Genomic DNA, 19,032 nt, shown 5'->3' on the forward strand with positions numbered 1-19,032 from the left:
GCCGAGGGCGAAGCCCAGCCCTGTGACCACACGGTGAACCGGTTACCTGCGGTACCAGATGCTTTGGAGAAGACAGACTATAACCTGCTTCCTGCAAATCTGCATTCTGGATTTTCTTTTTTTCCAGCACAGCACAGTGTATAAATATTGAAATGATTATTCAGGAAGAGCCAGAACGCAGCAGTTCTGTTTTGACAGGTGAAGTCCAACCTCCACTACGTTTTTAAGTAGCAATATACTGATGCCAAAACCAAATTACTCTAACTTTGTCTCACTTCCAATTACACACTCTTATTTTAAAATATTTCCGTGCGATACAATTGTACTCTGAAGCCATTTGAAAAGAAAAAGAAGAAAAAAAAGACACTAAATGGCCCACGAGTGGGGACAATGCCTGAAAACTCAGCAACCTCGCTGGAGCCATTTAGGATGCCGGCATTCTCGTCTACATAAATGAAACCCTGGGTCACTTGTAGCCACGCTCCTTCCCAAGAGTCCCCCAAGCACTTTACTAGTTTTCAAGCGGCAGCAACAAAGTTTTTGGCCCATAACACCTCCTCTCACCCAGCCCAAACAGGCAGGGACACACCTACCAAAGGCATTCATTTCTTCCCGCTCCAGTCCGAGCCATCGGATCGCACACCAGGCCGAGATTTTTAAAACCCATGATTTGACATTGTCACACAAACAAAACTACACTGAATTATTTTAAACTATTTGAAGTAGCAGCCATGCAACCTCCCCCTTTCTCTTAATATGCACAGGGTCCTTTAAAACAAAACGTAATATGGGGGGGGTTTGTTTTTCAAAAGATTATTATATGCCAAACAGCTATTAAAAAAATCCCCATTCTCCCTCCATACATCCTGTGGTTTCTAGAACAGATTCCCCAACTGCCAAAATTAGCGCTTCGGAGATGAGAAGCGAAGTATATTGTTATAAAAGCAGCTGCACCAGGAAAGCAATGGCTAATACAAAATGTGAAAGGTTAATTGTTACTAAACCCAGCCGCAAATAGCAGTTATGGGTCTAACTGGCACCAAAATGGTAGTATATCTCCTTCGTTTCTGCCGGCACAAGAATCCCACTGTTATCAGCGTTTTCATATGTTAATCAGTGTGTTTCCCTGCAGACGTATAGGATGCACACTGGGTGGCTGAGCAGGAAGGCGTCTCCAAATGCCACCTCTACGCCTCCAAACGGCCTGCACATCCCTACGCGCGCATTTCCCTTCCCGAGCAGCATCGCCTCTCACCAAGCAGGACACGGTGGCTTTATTTTTTTTCCTTTTTCTAACTTTATTTTAAAACAAACTCCTAGGGAGGTGTTTGCGTGCGTGGCGGAAAAGGGCACGAAAGGACCGCGCCATCCCGCGTGACACATTTCTTGCGCCTTCAAATACGTCCCGCGAGCACGCGTCCGGCGTGCGGGGGACGCGTGCGTGAGCGCGCGCGTGTCCGAAGCGAAGCCGAAGCCTTCCCGGTATGCGCTGGCCTCCAAGGCTCACGAGTTCAGCCTTGCACCTGTGCTTCTTGTTCCAAAGCGACAAGTTTGAATCCTGGCACCGCCACCACCCGGCTGCGCGTCCAACAGCATAATCCGATGCGATCCGCGCCAGCGAGGGGGACGGCTCAGCGCCGCGGCGGGAGGGTCGGGTCGGAGTAAACAGCGCTGCCAGCTGTTGGGAGAAACCTCTTAAATTACCCACTGCTGACAACGGGGGCTGGCAGCGGGTGCAGCTAAGCCGGCACCAAACAGGGTTTAACTGCAAGTGCAGCCAAGGACAAACTACAGTCACAGCATCGTTTCAGAAGTCTCCGGTCTAAACCTCCCCCGGCTTGAGGCTAAATCCTGCCCAGCTCCGGCTGCTCTGCGCCCGTCGACGGCAACGGCAGATTTGCCAGCGCAGAGGAAGTGCTGTGCCGTGCTTTGCTCTGCTACTGACCTTCGTATCAGATCACGGCAAGTTCCTGCTAAAACACAAGTTCAAGATGCACGGAGAGCCTCTGATTTATTAACAACCCTCTTCCTGATGGGCTGAGTCTGCACAGCTGGCAATGTGGTCATGCAGATCAACTTTCCATACCAGCACACATCACCCAAACAGTCACATACCCTGCCCTCGGCAGCAGAAGCTCCTTCTTCAGCCTCCACCCGTCTTCCTTCAACCCCAAGCAGCTCCTTGCCCCGGACCCTTCCCTGTGGCAGCTCTCCCGCTCCCAACCCGCCGCCAAAGTTGTCCTTGATTTCCCCCCACCCCATTTCGCATGGATTCATCCTGACTGTAACTCATTAGTCCTCTTACAGGCTTCGTGCTGTGCAAACACAGTATTGCTTGCGGCCGCTCCGTACGCGGCTCAAGCATTCTGATGGCAGGATTATGCGAGACGCTATGCGCATCATGTTTTCGACAAAAAAATTTACCGCTAAGTCATGAAGACTTTCAAGGACGTGACCGTGTTCAACACCACAACTGCATCCACGGTACAGTGTAAAGGGCGGGGGGGCTCCGCTCCATCTCACGTTCGCTTTATTGTAAGTTGATATTAGAAAGCAAGATTACAAGGTCCATCAACAGAAACCTTGCGTTTCTAACTGCTGCCTTACAAACAGTTGTTCGTGTCTACCCCTTAAAAGCCTCAGACTCAAAATCCCCTGCAATCTTAGACAGGTTGGAGGCCCTAACCATGTGCCTGCTGAACAGCTCTGAAGTTTGAGCGTTGCCACCTTCTGACACCACTTCTGAGGCTCACAAAGCCCAAACGCACCGTCTACAAGGAACCAACCAAGCCATCACACCTTGGCTGGGATGACCTCAGGAAGAGCTCACCTGTGCACTTAAGTAATAATATTTTTCCCCGTAACCTTATCCTCCTCCTCTTGCTGCCGAGTGGGTGCTATTGATGAGATTTTGATGATGAGATATTGATGAGATTTATTTGCTGCGGCAGCGCCAGGCAAAGGAGCCCAACACAACCGCACCCTCCACCCAACATACCAGGAACCCCGCACCGAACCCTCCTCCAAGCAGAAATTCCCACCCTCAACATTTTTTAGGACAGTTCTAGCACAGCAAAAACATGGTCATGAAGGAAGTCACCTCTGTGACCCGGGCATCGGGAGCAATACGGGAATCAAAGCACCGGAAACGGAGCAAAGACCTCTTGCCTGGAGCGATGCCGGTTTATCACGTGCAGCGACATTTCCCACTCCTAACGTTTTTGGAGTGAACCCCATTTTATAAACACCAGCAAACCCCACGATATTTAGAGGCATGGAGGCTATCTCAGAAAGGCCGCTCCCATCCTCAAAGCGTCAACCAACACATCCTCATTGCCCGGGATAAACCTCGGGGCTCACCTCCGCCCCGGTCTCTCCGGCCCCGGCGCACACTGATACTGCTGGGAACGAAAGGGTCACGTTGTTGACCCACCTGCTCCTGTTTTCTTCAGTTGGATCTAGTCAAATTTCAGCAGCTGCAGAGCGGCACAAAGCGCCCCATTGTTATCTCCCGCGCAGCCGGAGAGGGAGCCACGGGGTTTGGGATTTTTTTTATTTTTTTTTTTTAAATTGAAATAAAATAAACTGCCAATGGTGGCTGCACTTGCCCCACACGCGTTTCAAATGTTTGGTACGTGCTCTGAACTTGATGCGGCAAAATCCGTAGTTTGGCATTTTCGAGAGGTCTCTGCTGGGGCAGGGGAGGAGGAGAAGTGGGGAGCATGTGCCGGTGGCGGGGGGGGGCAGGAAAGACAAGGAAGGGGTGGAAGCAAAAAACACACACCCACCCACACACACACACACACCCCCACACCCAGCCCCACCCCAAAAAAAAGCCTCCCTGTTTTCCTTTTAGCGTTTTCAACTGGTTTTCTTTGTCAAAATTTGATAAACCCTCCAACAGTTTAAATTTTCAGCTAGGAAACTTAGCCCAACACCAAGTGATCTCTAGAGTCAAAAACCATTTGCTGCTTGAAAGGGGAACGGCGAAAGCCGGCACCGCGCGGTCTCGCTGAGCCCTTCGGCAGAGACCCTACATGTTGGCAGGAACATCTGATGTGCTGTAGGAACCATTATGGGTGCTTAACATGTAAAAATAAAAAGAAAAAGTCAATTTGATATGAACGCTCTCCAGAAAAGTCCAAGGCAGTCCCATTATGGCTCCCTACAGAGAGTATTATTTCTAATGGAATATAGATTATATAGCATTATATCATTAAGGTTTCCAATTTTCATCTTTATTATTTACCATCAAATACCTGATGATAAAACCAGCCAAGTTATCGCAGCTTGTCCGTGGCTGTAGAGGAAAGCCAGAGCGAGCCCTTCCCAGCCAGCCCGGCACGCTGCCCCTCCAGCCCTCCCCATCCCAAACCAGGGCTCTGGTTACATGGGCGGTCGGGGAAAAGCAACGAGGCAGAGAAGGGCAGAAAGCCTTCAGAACTAAGTACAAAATAGTCAGGTCCAAAGGTAATGAAATTTCCTATTTTCAATTAATGTGTTTTCTGAGAAGAAAGATTATCCGATCCGAGTCAAACCCCATACCTAGCTATGGTAGGAATAGCTCAGATAATTTATTTTTATTCATTCCCCTTCCTAAAATGTGGGACAAGATAAAACTGCAAACCGTCTCTCTTTGTATATACGTATCTAGACATTAAATTTACAGCAAGCACGTTTGCACGGCACAGACAAATGCTTCTACAACGTACACGCATTTTATAGCTCCCTCTCCGCAGCCAGCGCGCAGAGGAGCCGGGCAGCGGCCAGTGCAGCTGTCTGCCTATGAATATTGTGTGTCAGACACCCCGGCAGCCACAGCGAGGGAGATACCCAATACGGACCGACTTACACTGGAATTAGATTAACTGCTCCTGAGCCTCTCCTCCCTACCTCCCTGAAATTTAGTATGATATGATTTCAGCTATAGCGTTAAAACACCTGTTGAAAATAGGACGGGTCACGCTGATGACTACAGGCTATTCTGACCGAGGGCTCTAGTTTGCAAACACTCATCGCAACCGCCGCCTGCGGTTCAACGGATGCGAAGGCGCTCGCGGCCAGCAGCCGGCAACACGCTGAGCTGTTAGGCGTTCACCTGCCGGCGTGCTCCCGTCGGCACTGGGCGGCTCTTCGCTCCTGCGCCCACCGCTCGCCCCCGCCACCTTCCCCGCCGGGGTCCCCTCCGTCGCCCTGCCACCCGCGCTCGGCCCCCACTTGCGGGAGCACAGATCGAATTAGAAAACGCACAGAACTGTACTGATGTATCAATACTTGTTCTAATATACATATCACCTTCAAGGGGGGCAGTCAGCCCAAACCCAGCGCTCCTCCGACTTGAAAGATAAATCTCAAAAAAAAAGAACCCCAACACACCCGTGGGAAATAAATGGTTTTGCTTTTTCCTTTTTTTTTTTTTTGAACAAAATACTCTGTAAATCATTACAACTTTCATCATTCATAGCAACAGCCTCACCAAAGGAGAACAAAGTTCCTAGCTATCCCACGAAGAGCTGCATCATTTTCAAGTGTCTTGTTAACATGTCTTCTAATACGTTGGTTGGCGGTTGGACTTCATGATCCTCGAGGTCTTTTCCAACCTTAATGATTCTGTGATTCTGTAAGTTAAAATACTGCACCTGCCAGCTAACTACAAATAACTTTATCTCCGGCGTGAAATACTGGCCACGCTAAAATCCACAGCAAAATTATCACCATTTTCAGCCGGGTTTGGCTTTCACGCAGGAGTTTCACATGTCTCAGCTACCACCTGTTGAAACATGCTGGTTTTTCCTCTCTGCTGAAGACAAGCGCCAGGGGAGCAGGCTCGCCGGCCAGCCCCAGGGCGGGCGAAGAGCATCACGATGCTCAAGATGACACCAAAAACCCAAGTGAGCAGGATCTGTCCGCTGCTATGCCATTTGAGGCTTAAGGAGAGCAACAGCTAGATGCAAACAGCTTAATCTACAGAGGAAGGAAACCTTTGGGAGGCAGAGGATGTTCAGGGAATCGCTTTAACTCGCTGTGCGAGAAGCTCACACCATGATCGGTTGGGCTCTGCACCCCAGGAGCACTGGGTGCCCCACAAGGCACCACCAGCAGCTGTTCTTCCCCCACAACATTGCCTTGTTTCCAGTCCTTTTCCCTTTTCCAGAAGGACAACAAACCTATCAGGGGGACAGACTCACTCCCCTCGCTCTCTGGCTTTCCAAGTATCAGTAAAAAGCAGAGGCACAGAGAGCACGTCCAAGAAACGTTCGAACTTGTGTCAAGTTTTAAAAGTTTCCCAGGGCTCCCGATGGACAGGATTGCTGGCGATTCCTAATGGAAAGACCAGGTCTCTGCGCAGTCACACAGTCTGTAAACACGAAAACCCTGTTAATAATGTAAGAGAGCAGCTTTGAATCTCCTCCGTCACCAGGCAGAGCACGCATGCAAGGCTTAACTCTGAAATAATTTAGGTCTTCCAATCAGGGGGAAAGCAAAGCCCAGGCATTAGCACTGCACACACCTTAGGGGCACAGCAGAGCTCTCTTTTCAACCCCTATAAAGCAGAAAGTTTCAACTTTAAGAGTTAAAACTACTGCAGAGCAACAAGAACGCTTCAGTTTGAAGTCACCCCCCAAAAAAACCCCCAAAATTCCAAGTGCAACAGGTGCTGATCGCAGAAGCAGATCTGAACTACGACAGAGAAAGAAGGAGAGATTCTTGAAAAAGGAAGAAACTGGTCCAGCACAGCTCTGAGGAGAAGACAATGAGGAAAGATGATGATTTATTGCTTCTCAACTTGGTGGTGCCTTTCACTTGCAGATCCCAGAACAAAGAGATACGTCTCACAAGCCGCCTGCCCCTCGGGGTCTCAAGTCTTTCCAGAGCTACGAAGATCAGAGCTCAGAGGGCTGTAGGACAGAGTCCCCTTCGGCATCGTGGCCTGGGCAAGAGCGGATAACCCCGCTCCTCCGCTCCCACCGCCGGGACACGGTCCTGCCCCGAACACCAGCGAGCCCAAGGTCCCAACTAGCTTCCCGCAGTCAAACTCTGCCATATCCATCGTCCCCAAACACCGCCTATATTCAATGTTTCAAATGTCTCATCTGCCAAAGAGGTAAGAGGCTGGTGATACTTCACGTTTCTAGAGCCAACAGAATAGTTCTTGATGTTGTTGGAAAATTTGGAAAAATGTTATCAATAACTTTTGTTCTTAAAGTATAAACTACACAGAAAAAAAAAAAATTTAGCATAAAAACTTTTAAAAGCTTCCAAGTGCTCTCCAGGGTAGTCATTAGAAACTACTTAGGTAACAGGAGGGTGATAACAGTGAGTTAATGCAGCATTAAATTAGCCCTCCTTCCATGCAGAACTTTAAGTGACAGAGGAATCAGCTGGGAGGATTTTTATTTTATTTTTTAAATAATGAAGTTAATGGATTTCCTGTTTTTAGCTCTGTGGGCGGCTGTCATTTTGAGGGATACGTATATACTGTATTTAATTACTCTGTCTTAAAGTAACGAAAATAATTTCATCTGTGTTCGTATGAACTCAGAGCCACCAGCATCTCTCAAGCATGGCCATCAAGGCAAGAACACGCAAGCGCTGCCGCCTGTCAGCGAGGCGTGTGCTGCCTCTGGAGATGCATAACCAGAGCAGCTACTGCTTACTCGTTGGACTTCCCAACACCTGAAGCCATCCCTCGAAATCTCCACATGGCCAACAGCCACAAGACCTGTGCCGCAGACGTTGGCGAGCTGAGGGGATCGAGCATCAGGGGGGCTTCACAGCCAAGAGACAAGACCCTGGCTTCCCAGGGTTCCCCACCGCCCTCCTGCGGGCACGGCTGGGGTTGGGGCTGGGCCCCAGGGCAGCCCAACAGCAGGTCTAACGGTTCCGCCAGGCTCACCTCCCACGGCGGGGGATTCACCCCGTTCTCCCCATAACAGATTATTAGGAGCAGGGTCAACGGTGGCCATTGATACGTTTGGACAAAGACCAGAAGGATTTAGGCTGGCCACAAAGGTGGGGGAGAAAATAAGAGTTAGGCATCCTGCTGACGGTCCACAGACCACAGGCAACACAGAGAACGTTGTAAATGAAATGGGAAGCGATGGAAGGGACCGACTGCGAAACGAGGTGTCAGAGCTGGGAACAGGCACAGAACGAGAGGAGAGGCCGCGGACAAGCGGTGCCACCGCGACCCGGCGATGCGATCCATTTAGTGTTGGTGCCGCATGTCGCGTTAGGGCACGGCAGCGTGTTCCCACTCAGTTCTCAGCGGAAGAAAAGAAGGCAGCTTTAAAGGCTTGAAACAGAAAAGCCTGAAGGCAGAGAACAATCCCTGGCTGACGGGAGTCATTGGAGGGAAGCTTCCCCTGCAAAACCGATAACCTGCCTACTGCGGAGCGCTCTGTTTTCCTCTGAAGCAGCTGCCTCTGGTACTGCTGGAAAACAAGTCTTGATGGATCATTGGTTTGAATCCAATATCATGATTCCTCCGTTCCCCTGCGCGGAGGTTCAGGTATACTCTGTACATACCAGCAGAGACCATCCACTGCCAGGTTCCCATGGCACTAGGAAAACAAAAGGGGAAATATGTATCATCACTAAGGAGCTCCAGTTCCCGGGACAAGTAATTATAACCTGGAAGGGATTTTCTTTCCAATTATCCTTTCTGTGCCGATTGCTTTGAAGTCCACGATATAACTGAAAGTCAGTTACAGTTTTCTGGTGAGTTTTCTCTCTGGAAACGCACGCGGATCAGATGAAAAGAATACATGATGGCACAGCCAAGTGCACAGAGTCAGGAGGTTTTGGCTTGAAAGAAAATAAGCAAAACAAGAACACATCAAAAGAACAAGAAAGGCAAAGACTGAACCCTGCTACCAAACCAGAACAGTCACGGTTTGTTCAGGAATCGGTAGTTATTATACACGTTCCTGCCACGTGACTGGAAAAGTCCATACAAACACCCCGTTTGCTCAGCTCGGAGCTGGTCCGTACAGAGCTCCGCAAGGCTTACACAGAAATCCTGCACCGGCGTTCGCGGCACCTCCCCTCCACGAAGCTAACAGCGATTCAGCAACTGAACTCTCTCAAAGCCCCTTAATCGCAATGAATAGTCAAGCAAAGCTTCAGGAGCTCAAGTGGTGGCTCTGAAAGCCTTAGAGACCCAAACCTCAGCGCTCAGCCCTCCTTCACAGGGTAATATGGGGTTTCCTCCCAGCACTCATCAAGAGCTGATATGGGACTGATTGGGTCAGAAGTTCAAGTCTACCCCAACATGGCCGAGAGACACCAGGCGGCCATCGCTGCTGCACACATGGGGCCCTCCCTCGCCCAGCCTGCCTCTCCCAGCAGGGTCTCCCCCCCACTACTAGCACCCCTCGCTACTCTGGGGGTGGCCCTCTCCTCGGCTTTGGTGGCCGCTGCAGCCCATGTGGTTACATGACATAAATGGTGCCAAGATAAGAGGCAGAGCGAAAACTGATGGAAACGAGCACAAATATTCATTCAGGAAACTTAAGGTCGTGCTGGGATGGGACTCTGACAGCCCCTTGGGGCTAAAACTCCTGGGAAGGTCATCTTGCAGCTTGGCCTTGCTGCAGGTGAACTCTTTCAGATGGAGCAGGAGCCTCCAAGCATCTGGGAGACGCAGGACCTCATTCCCACCTGCAAAACTCTGAACCTTGGGAAGCCACTGCAACCAAGGCCATGAGGGTCCTTTGACTGAGGGAAAGACACCAAGGGCTTTTGGAAGACAAAGCTGAGCCTGAAATACCAAAAATTCCCCTTGGTGCTCGTCTCTTCTACGTTACATACCTTCTTTCTGTGTTTTTCCCCTCCTTACTCTCCACCAAGAAGGCCCTACAATGAAGCAGAAAGTCAGCAGTTTCCACCTTCTCACGCAACCTGTTGAACACATTTTATCTGTTCTTTATGGACAGGACTCCTGCAGTACTGTGCCATGTGCCTGCAGAGCTAAATTGCTAAGAACAGGTGTCTGTTGGGTGTTAAATCTATCTGCAGGCTGCTCTGGCAGCTTAAGAAACCATTAGCAGCTGTTAACATGGTGAGCATGGCAACGTTGAGCCTAACAGCTCAACCAGCCCTCTTTCTTCACCATTTCAAAACTATCATTCCCCATTTGTACACTTCAAGCAAGAACAAATTAAAATCAATACCATGAAGGCACCTGGCAAGCTCTTTTGCTAGCAGAGAGACAGCAAGTCTTAACGTAAAAAGCATATTAGACAAATTTTTCCTGCTGTATCAAGTGAGATTCCCATCGCCCTGGAGAGATCACATTTTAGCCTCATGCAAGCGCGTGTTTTAGCATCAACGTTTGCAGGAGGTGATAAATACTCACCAAGGGATGACTCCTTCATTGGGCTTCCCCACCAGTTTGGAGTGGAACCCTCATTTAAAATTTCCTCTGCCTCCCTAATTTTTTCCTGAACATAGTGTCTTTAAAGGACAGCTCGTATATGGAGTAGGGAAAACCACACCGTAGAGTTCATTAACCTCAAGGCAGAAATACCCATCCACCGCCCCAACAGGAGCAATATCAAAGGTGTAATCTCAAAGGGGATATGTAAGAATACCATGGAGTAGGTTATGGCCAACTTTTAGGTTGAATGCGAAAGGCCGTCCTGGTGCAGGAGAGGAAGACGGGTCCTGAGAGTAAAAAAGGATCTTAGCTAGCGGGCACGGCACGGCGGTTTCCAATGGGCTGTTCTTACCAGTGCACAGGCCAGAGACACCGGCCATGGCCATGGCCCCACCACTCAGCGTGACCAACGCTCATCCACACGCAGCTACACGCAACGCATCACCGGGTGCCTACAGAACACGCGCGCCCAACGCCCAGGAGGCGTCATCAGCCCCACAAACCGGAGCGGGAGCGTGGGGAGAGCCGGTGCTCGCACAGCCCGGATCCCACCGACCACGCTCATCCAAGGAAACGGCGACAGTGCTCGAGCCAACAGCCGTCAGGAGGGAGATGACCACAGGGCCCATTTCCTTCAGCGGTGGCTGACTCCAAAAACTACTTTAACCCACACATGGAGCTTTTAGTTACCTTCCTGCACCATCTGTTACACTCAAAACCTTTTAAAACAAGAGCCAAACAAACAAACAAAGCAGGATACTATTTATACAAGCCAGCATGAGAAAACCACTACGGTACCTATGATATGAATTTTCTGATTCTAAAAGGGGATTTGCTCTGTCTGGAGCGGATGTTATTTTTCAGGGTTACAGTAAGATAAGAAAATTGATATTGCTGTGCCCTTTAGGAGATCCCCTCTGGTCCCAGCAGAAGTAGACAAGGCTTTCCTTTCCGCTACATCACCCTGAAGCAACTCAACCAACTCTAATGAAGTGATGTAAATCTGCTGTAATTCAGGAACGGTTTAATCCACATATTTTTCAACACGATATGCTCAGAAGCGGCCAAAATGACTAACGGGACCTCAACACCCACATCTTTAACCTCCAAGAACAAAGGAAGAAAGAAGGAGCAGGAGGAAGTAAGACCAAACACGGATCTCAGGAAATCAAAAAGCTGCTTTCAAAACCCATCTGATCTTTTTAAAAAGATCTGATGGATACGTAGGAGGAAGCAGCAGTTTTTTGGCAATTATGGGACGAACGCCAAAAAGTCAACTGCGTTAGGAAGTCCTTCTCTCCCTGCACAGTACAGAGAGATGAGCAAACACACAAACAAGGAGAAACGCTGATGGTCAGAGACCTGAACTACGCGCCAAGTCTTCCGAGTTCTGAAATTTCCCTGTTGATGCAAAGAAAGAGATGGTCTGGATCAGCAACCTTTTAATGCGGTGCTTGAACAACTAAACTAACAGATAACACACTGAAAATTATAAACAATAAAAGAAATCTGAACTACTTCTACATAATTATTTTCAGCGAACAGGTTGTTAATCATTTTGAATAAAAGCCGAAAGCGTCCTTTGGACACCTTTAAAGCCAATCTGTTAATGGATTTCAGAGACAGGGAAGGAAGGAGGACGCAGAGCCACACTCAGCCACCTCAGACCAAAACCTGCTATTTCCAGCTTAAACAGAGAAAAGCTAATTAAAATGCTGTGGGCCAGACTTCAGATGATGACCTCTCCTTCCTCACCCCCCAGGAACAGTTACAATTATTAAGCAGCATGTCAAATCCATACCATCTTACCTTTTTTTTTTTTCCCCGGTTGTTTGGTTTTTTTGCCATAAGGCAACCCCAAACATTACCCGAAGTTTGCCTTTTCTCTTCCCTCCACCACAGAAATTCCCCACCACGATCAAATTACTCATCAGCCTTCCCCAGGATATGCTGAGAGGAGAGAGATATGAGAGTCTTAAGATCTCAGGCCATTTCTGAAGCAATTTTCTCAGCCTGCCCTAGCATTTTAGCCCCTCTGTGAAATGCGGGCGCACAGCAGTTATCCAGAGCAGCTTCCACCTGTCTCAAACACGAGTTTACGGAAGCTCAGCTTATGACCTACAAAATAACAGAATAGCAGGAGTAAATACCCTATTACAATATGCATCTAAAACAGAAATTTAGACTTTAGCTGCTAAAAAAAAGGTAAATCTAAGTCAGGTTTATGTTGAGAAACAGCCAAATGCGGCATTCATGAAGTGGCGCTTTTATAACACGCCATTCGCGATGTTTCCTCACCACATGTATAGATATTACTTGTTAAACTTGAAAATCTCAGACGCTGGCAAGAGAGCCAGAGACAGACACCCTTATTAATCGGAACCAGCAGCTGTGAGAATTACTGTGGATTCCGTTTTTAGGAATAAGCAAGTTTCAGAGTGGTAAGAAAACAAAAAGATAAAGCAACACAAAGCAGGGTTATTTATTTTGACAGCTGCGGTTTAGTTTTAACTGTTTGTGACAGTTCTAAAAAACTCTGAAATCCACTTTTTAAAAATAAGGAAGCCTCAGTAACAGTGGCCGGGTTGTGAGTCCGGAGAGGAGACACGGCCGAACCGCGCGCTTTGGGGTCGGGGTCAGCCGCGGGGAAAGCGGGGGACACAGCCACGGGCTCCGGTGCTGCCCGGCGGGGTTACGGCTGCTCCTGGCAGCCGCGCATCCCCTGACACACAGCCCCCGGCGGGTCCCTGCCACCACCCCGAGCACGGGCAGGCGGACGTGACCCCGAGACACGCTGCCCGATCCCCAAGTCCCCCCAGTTTTGTCCGGGTAGGTGTTACTGCTGGTAACCATGGCAATGGGCACCCTGCGCCCGGCTGGCTCCCATTGCTTAAACCCCTACAGGTATCCCCTGCCCGGCCCGAGCGAAGCATCCATAGCAATGACCCGGATTTGCTTTAGTGTTTTAAAATAAATATGAACGTGCTTCCCTTCAGCGGAAATTAGACCTCGCAACCCAGAGTAGTTAGCATTAATACATTCCAAATACCTAACTCCCATTTGCCTGAAGGGCACGATAAATTACCATTTCTAGGTCCTTTATTTCCTGTGCCTGAAAATGGATCTTACCTTGACGCACCTCGAAAAGGTCTTGCCGAAAGCCTGGGGAGGGTGACGGGAGCCGGCGGGGAGCGCGCAGGGAGGCCGTGCCCGGCCATCAGCCCCCCAGTGCCCCCCGCCACGCCCCCGGCCGGGACGCTGGGCTGGGGACCACGCGCGGCACGACGGGCTCCAACACAGACGTGCAGCCACAAAGGAAGAAGGTAAGGAAAGGAGAGGTGAAAAACTTCCAAAACAAACGCAAAATTTATTACTACCGAAATAACAAGGAAACTCCCAACGTTGAGTTTGCTTCTGCATGAACATGAATGCCTCGGTAACCTTTTTTTTTCTTGAAAACATTGAAACTAGAGGAAAACAGATCACTTTATATGTGTTTTCACATAGACCTTCTCATTACCGGGACCTGTGTCCTAGCTCTGATGCCCACCAGCAGACGTTCTGCAGATACCCTAGGACTTCATGAAATAAAATTAAGAACTACCGGATCAAGCGTGCTGTTACCGACACAGCCACGGTTAACTGGCATTAACTGCACATCTTCTGCGAGAATGATCACTGTTCGTATCGCCTGAAGAAAAACAAGATTCTCAATTCCTGGAAGTTATGAGCCACCCTATGTTTTGGAAAACACTACGCATTCGTTTTATGGTTGGGAATGCCAGCTGGGATAAATTACTTTTGCTTTGCCTAATCTTCCCTAGCACTTGGAAAATAATGTATATTTTCCTTTGTTTTCTGGCTTTTTGCAGAATTGTTGCTTCCTATTGAACAGTCGATATCATTATATGCTAAAAAATTGTAAAAATAAAAATATTCCTCCAAAAAGCACTTTCCTGAAAGGAAAGTCCCGGAAAAGCCACGCTCGGCTTCCAAGGAGGCAGAATTTGATATCAAACCTGGCAAAAATGGCAACTTAGACATTATTTTATACCCTTAGAAGAAGAAAAACAGAAATCAAACCCAAAAAGCCATCAGTTACATCTTTGGCAAAGGTGGGGCCTTGGCCTGAACACAGACTCGTTGCTCATGTGTAAACATGGTTGGCATCTGTTAGGATTTATAACGGCCACAGTAGGTTGAACGGCGTTGCGGCACTGCTCCGTGACTCCTCCTGACTCACCGCACGCACAACGCTACGTGCCTCGTGTTTCCTTTTGTCACGCCGTTTTGTTAAATCCAGCTAAACAGAATTATTCGGGTAAGAAACAATTTGTAAGCACTGGCAGCAGCGCAGAGCCCAGCGATTAAAAAAGGAGTAACTGCCTGCCTGGGTAAAGCGTTTCTTTACTGAGACACTCGGGGAAAGCCAAGCCAAAGGGCTCGGAGACACCATCTAACTGCGAAGGCTGAAGAGCTGCTGTTTGCCAGCTTTTGGTAATTCACCTACACGAGGAGCTTTCCCCAGTAACTCAGCCCATCACTGGCCCTCCCACCCGGCAGCCCGAGGACACCGCTTGAAGCAGACGGCTCAGTCCACCCCTCCCAGCAGGGCTCAGCCCCTGGCACACAGACCCAGCACGGACGTGCTCCGACGGTGGCACCGGTCGCCTGTCCCGGGACAAATCCTTCCCCGACAGAGTTATCGGGGAGTTGGGGTGGCAGCCCCGCGCTCGGCTCCCTCCTGGGGCGGTAGGGCTGAGCATCGCTCGCCCCGCCGAGCGCCGGCACCGTGGTCCAGGCTGTGCCCCGCGGGGAGAGGAGGGCGGTGGGCACAGCCGAGCCCTAAAACCGGCAAGGTCGGTGCCTGACGATGGTGCTGGGCAAACGCTCCATTCTCCCCTCGTGCTCGCACTTCGCATGCGCTGCCACAGCAGCCGCTGCTCTGCCCACCCATCCTCACCTGTCCCCCTCCGACGCAGTTTCCAAGCCCAAATTCATCTGGGACAGGAGCGAATGTTCTTGAGAGACCTGAGCTGTCACGCTCAACTGTCAAGAGAATAATTTGATGGGAGAAGTATCAAGGGAGCGATCAAGAAAATCTTGGAAAGGAAATTAAAACAGGTATGCGTTCCCAAAATTACAACATCCACTTCTAACTCGTGCTAGCTGAAATCTATATTTACCCAAGGCAAAGTAACGACATAATTGCACTCTGCAGAAATGACTAAACATGTGCAACACGTGCAGCACGCTCTGCGGGAAGTCTCCGGTCTTCCACGGTCCGCTTCAGGCCGTGCCGTTGCCTCAGCTTACCGCCTCTCCCCTCTCCTAGGTGGCTTTGCGCTGTAGTTCGGGTACCAGCACACGAGGCACCGAGGCGACAGAGACCCGATCCAGAGGCACCGGCAGGTTTAGAACTGTGGGGCTCTTCGTGTCTTGTTTTCTGCCCCATCCATCAAACCAAGTTTGCTTGACAGGGAATTAAGTGCACTAATAACTTCTGTCCCAGGGTTTTGCAGCCGCGCCAGCTGCAGGCTCTGGACAACTGTGGCTGCACCCACAGGGCCAGAGAAAGTGATGGAGGAATCCTGAAGCTCCTGACACAGCAACATTATAAAGAAACAGTGAATATTTTAAGGCTCACGAGCTTCTGGTTTTATTCATGTCTACATCCCATAGTCAGTAACAAAACACAGCAATAAAAAAACAACCCTAAATCCAGTCCCGACTCTCCTCTCCTCTAGCCAGGAGATCACAGAAAAACCCCTGAAAACAAACAACAAAACCAAACATGAAACCCCACCACCACACTCGCAGGAGGCAATCTTCCATTTTAAATTGTCCAACAGTTTAGCTAGCAAAGCTGTTTTTTCCAGGAATGCATCTTTAAAGTCGTTAGCCCTTTCCCCACTTCCTCAAGCCTTTAACCGCCATTTATTACTTATCGCTTCTGCTACAAAATCAAAACCAACTGCAAATTCATTTTGGAGATGTGCAGAGGAGGAAGTTTGCTCCGTTTGTGACCACAGATATTCAGTATCGATTCCTAAGGCTTCTCACCCAAACTCTGTTGTGAAGAGTCATAGCATCGTAGCATGGTGGAGACGCCCGGATGACTTTGGCTTGGCCATCGCCAAGCCCACGTCGCACAGCCCACCAGCGCGGTGCGAAGACCCAGCGGCGCTGAGCAAAGGGTTTGCAGAGCCAGCTTATCAAGCAAAGATGTCCTGACGCTCATGCAACCTCTGGTCACTGTCCTGATTCAGGTGACCCCAACAAAATAACTCTCTTGCCCCTCTGATGGATCCTGCATCATGGCTTTCCGAAGAACGACCCGGGGTTGGGCATCCCAGCAAACATCTACCTACAGCGACTCCAAAACGACCCCCTTCTCCAGCCCAGCTGTAAACGCTGTGAAACCTTCCTGGAGGAGAGAAGAAAAGCAGCATGTTTTCCCACAAATATTACCATTCCCCGAGTGCTGCCGAGAAGCTGCCAGTTGGAAGGATTCAGCGGTTTAATGATAACGTAACCCAGCGTACAGCAAGATTTTCCTTTGCCCCTCGCCGCCTCAGCGCCGCGAAGCAGCCAGCCACGGTTACGCTGCCGGCGACCTGGGTGGTGGGTTTCCCATGCGTGTGACATTGAATTCACTTGCAAGGATATTCTGTAGCATATAATTAGAATTTTTGCTTCTAATTTGAAGAAGCAGCTTTTTATATTTTTATAGAAACCGCTGAAATCAACCACATTAAAAAAAAAATCACACAGGATAGTGACAACTGATATTAAACAGCTATTCGCATATGTCCCAATACCACAAGCCTCGTACAGCCGCGCCGCTCTCCCCGCTGTACGAAATCCAAATGACTTCAGTGCATAAAATGAACCATATGAATTAATCACTGGCTTTTCTGTCCTCACTCTACAGCGTTATTAATTCAGGCTGAAAAACGCGCGTGCCCCAGAACAAAGAGTGATCCAGCGAGGGAGCGTGTAGCTCGTTAAGCGTTCAGCAATGTAAAGCCAACCTGGAAATGCAAAATAGCAGGTACCGCTTGGGGAGTTTCCATACAAATGGGTATCAATACCTCAAAGCGGGGGAAAATATCCTGCAACCGCTTTCATGCCGAAATTGCAAGTGGAATGGAAACACCTCAAACGGTCGCTCAAAGAATTCTTTTTATCGATAGAAATAACTATCCAGCCTCTGATGCGAATTTTCAATCATTAATGGGAAACCTGTCAGTAAAGCTGGGGGCTGAAATTCAGTAACTGGAAACATGTGTGAAGGTAGCCGGAACACCAGCACGGCTGACTCCAGTGATTTATCATACACCTGAGCCCACGGTACGCTCACACCAATAAAGCCCTCGATGGAAGGGAGAAAAAAAATGTTCTGTTTAAAAATCATTTGAAACATGGTAGGGGAACCAAAAGCAATCCTGAAGAGCCTGCATTATTTGTTAAAATAACTACTCTGTAAAATAACCAATTTGTAAATTTTACCATGTAAACTTTTATACAAAAAAATTACTCTTTTATTAAACGACGTGTTGCTCAGTTGGTCTAGAAAGCCACTTAGAAGAGCTCAATAGCTTTTTAGCACGGCGCAATGTCCCACTCTAAATGACTAGTACTAGCACTAGTCTAGTACAAGACTAGGACAAGTACAGATATCAAAGATAAAACATTCTGTAAAGTATCTAGAAACGTGGAAATAAAGAGAACGGGGCACAGCAAGCCTCTGGGCCGAAAGGAGTGAAAAAGCGCTTCGTTTCAGAAGCGCCCAGATCCCCTTCCAACAGATGCATCTGCAGGGAGGGGAGTTTTTAGCAATTACCTGGAATTTCTGGAGGCGCCTGTTGGTCTGCGGAGTCCTTTCGCTTACAGGGGGCTCCCCAGAAGGTGACCCCCAAACTGCATGTGTGACAAAGCCATAGGGACACCCACGGCTCCCGGCGGCCCCGGCTGCACCAGCTCGAGGCCGCCGGTACCACCAATCCAGCAGCAGGACTTATTTTCTGGCAATCGCACGAGGCTTCCAGTTGACAGCAGTTTTGTACCTGGCCTAAATGGAGATTATTTTGCCTTCCGTGTGCGCACGGCCAGGGACACAACTGCAAAACCGAATGCCTTCTTGCTCGGACAACCTGAGCGGGAAAAGAAGCTGCTGGCAACCCGGCATTTAGAAGTGAAATAAAACACTTGAGAAAGACATTCATGTACAGGATAATTTTCCAAAGAGAAAGTGCTGACCCTTAAAGAGCGGCATGTGTCAGGAGGTTTTTTAATTTAATTTTACTTTAAACTCACAAAGGAGAAGTTCAAAAATGCTGTTTGTAACCGTAAGTTAGAGTTAAAAGGTATTCAATAAAAACGTACACCGATTTCTTCTGGACATAAATCCAAAAGGTAAGATTGTGCAACATCAGTACTCCATATTTAATAATAACAAACAGATGGGAAAATATTATAATAAATTATTCTAACTGTCCAAGCTGTGTGCCAGAAAGCCTTGGCCAAATTCCCCTGCTTAACTATCTATATACCATTTCCACTGCGCAGATCTCAGGGCTCTCCATATTCCTGTAGACTGAAATATATGCATCCAGCAACTTTCTTTTAAAATAAACGAATGAATAAGA

General features: G+C 48.8%; 1 protein-coding gene across 2 annotated transcripts in view; it reads right to left on the reverse strand.

Moving 5' to 3' along the window:
- LMF1 (lipase maturation factor 1) overlaps window positions 1-19,032 on the reverse strand; it is a 210,702-nt gene that overhangs the window by 150,986 nt on the left and 40,684 nt on the right. The gene's annotated exons all lie outside the window — the stretch shown is intronic.

The sequence above is a fragment of the Phalacrocorax carbo genome, chromosome 10 (genome assembly GCF_963921805.1).
Source record: "Phalacrocorax carbo chromosome 10, bPhaCar2.1, whole genome shotgun sequence".
Classification (NCBI taxonomy): Eukaryota; Metazoa; Chordata; class Aves; order Suliformes; family Phalacrocoracidae; genus Phalacrocorax; species Phalacrocorax carbo.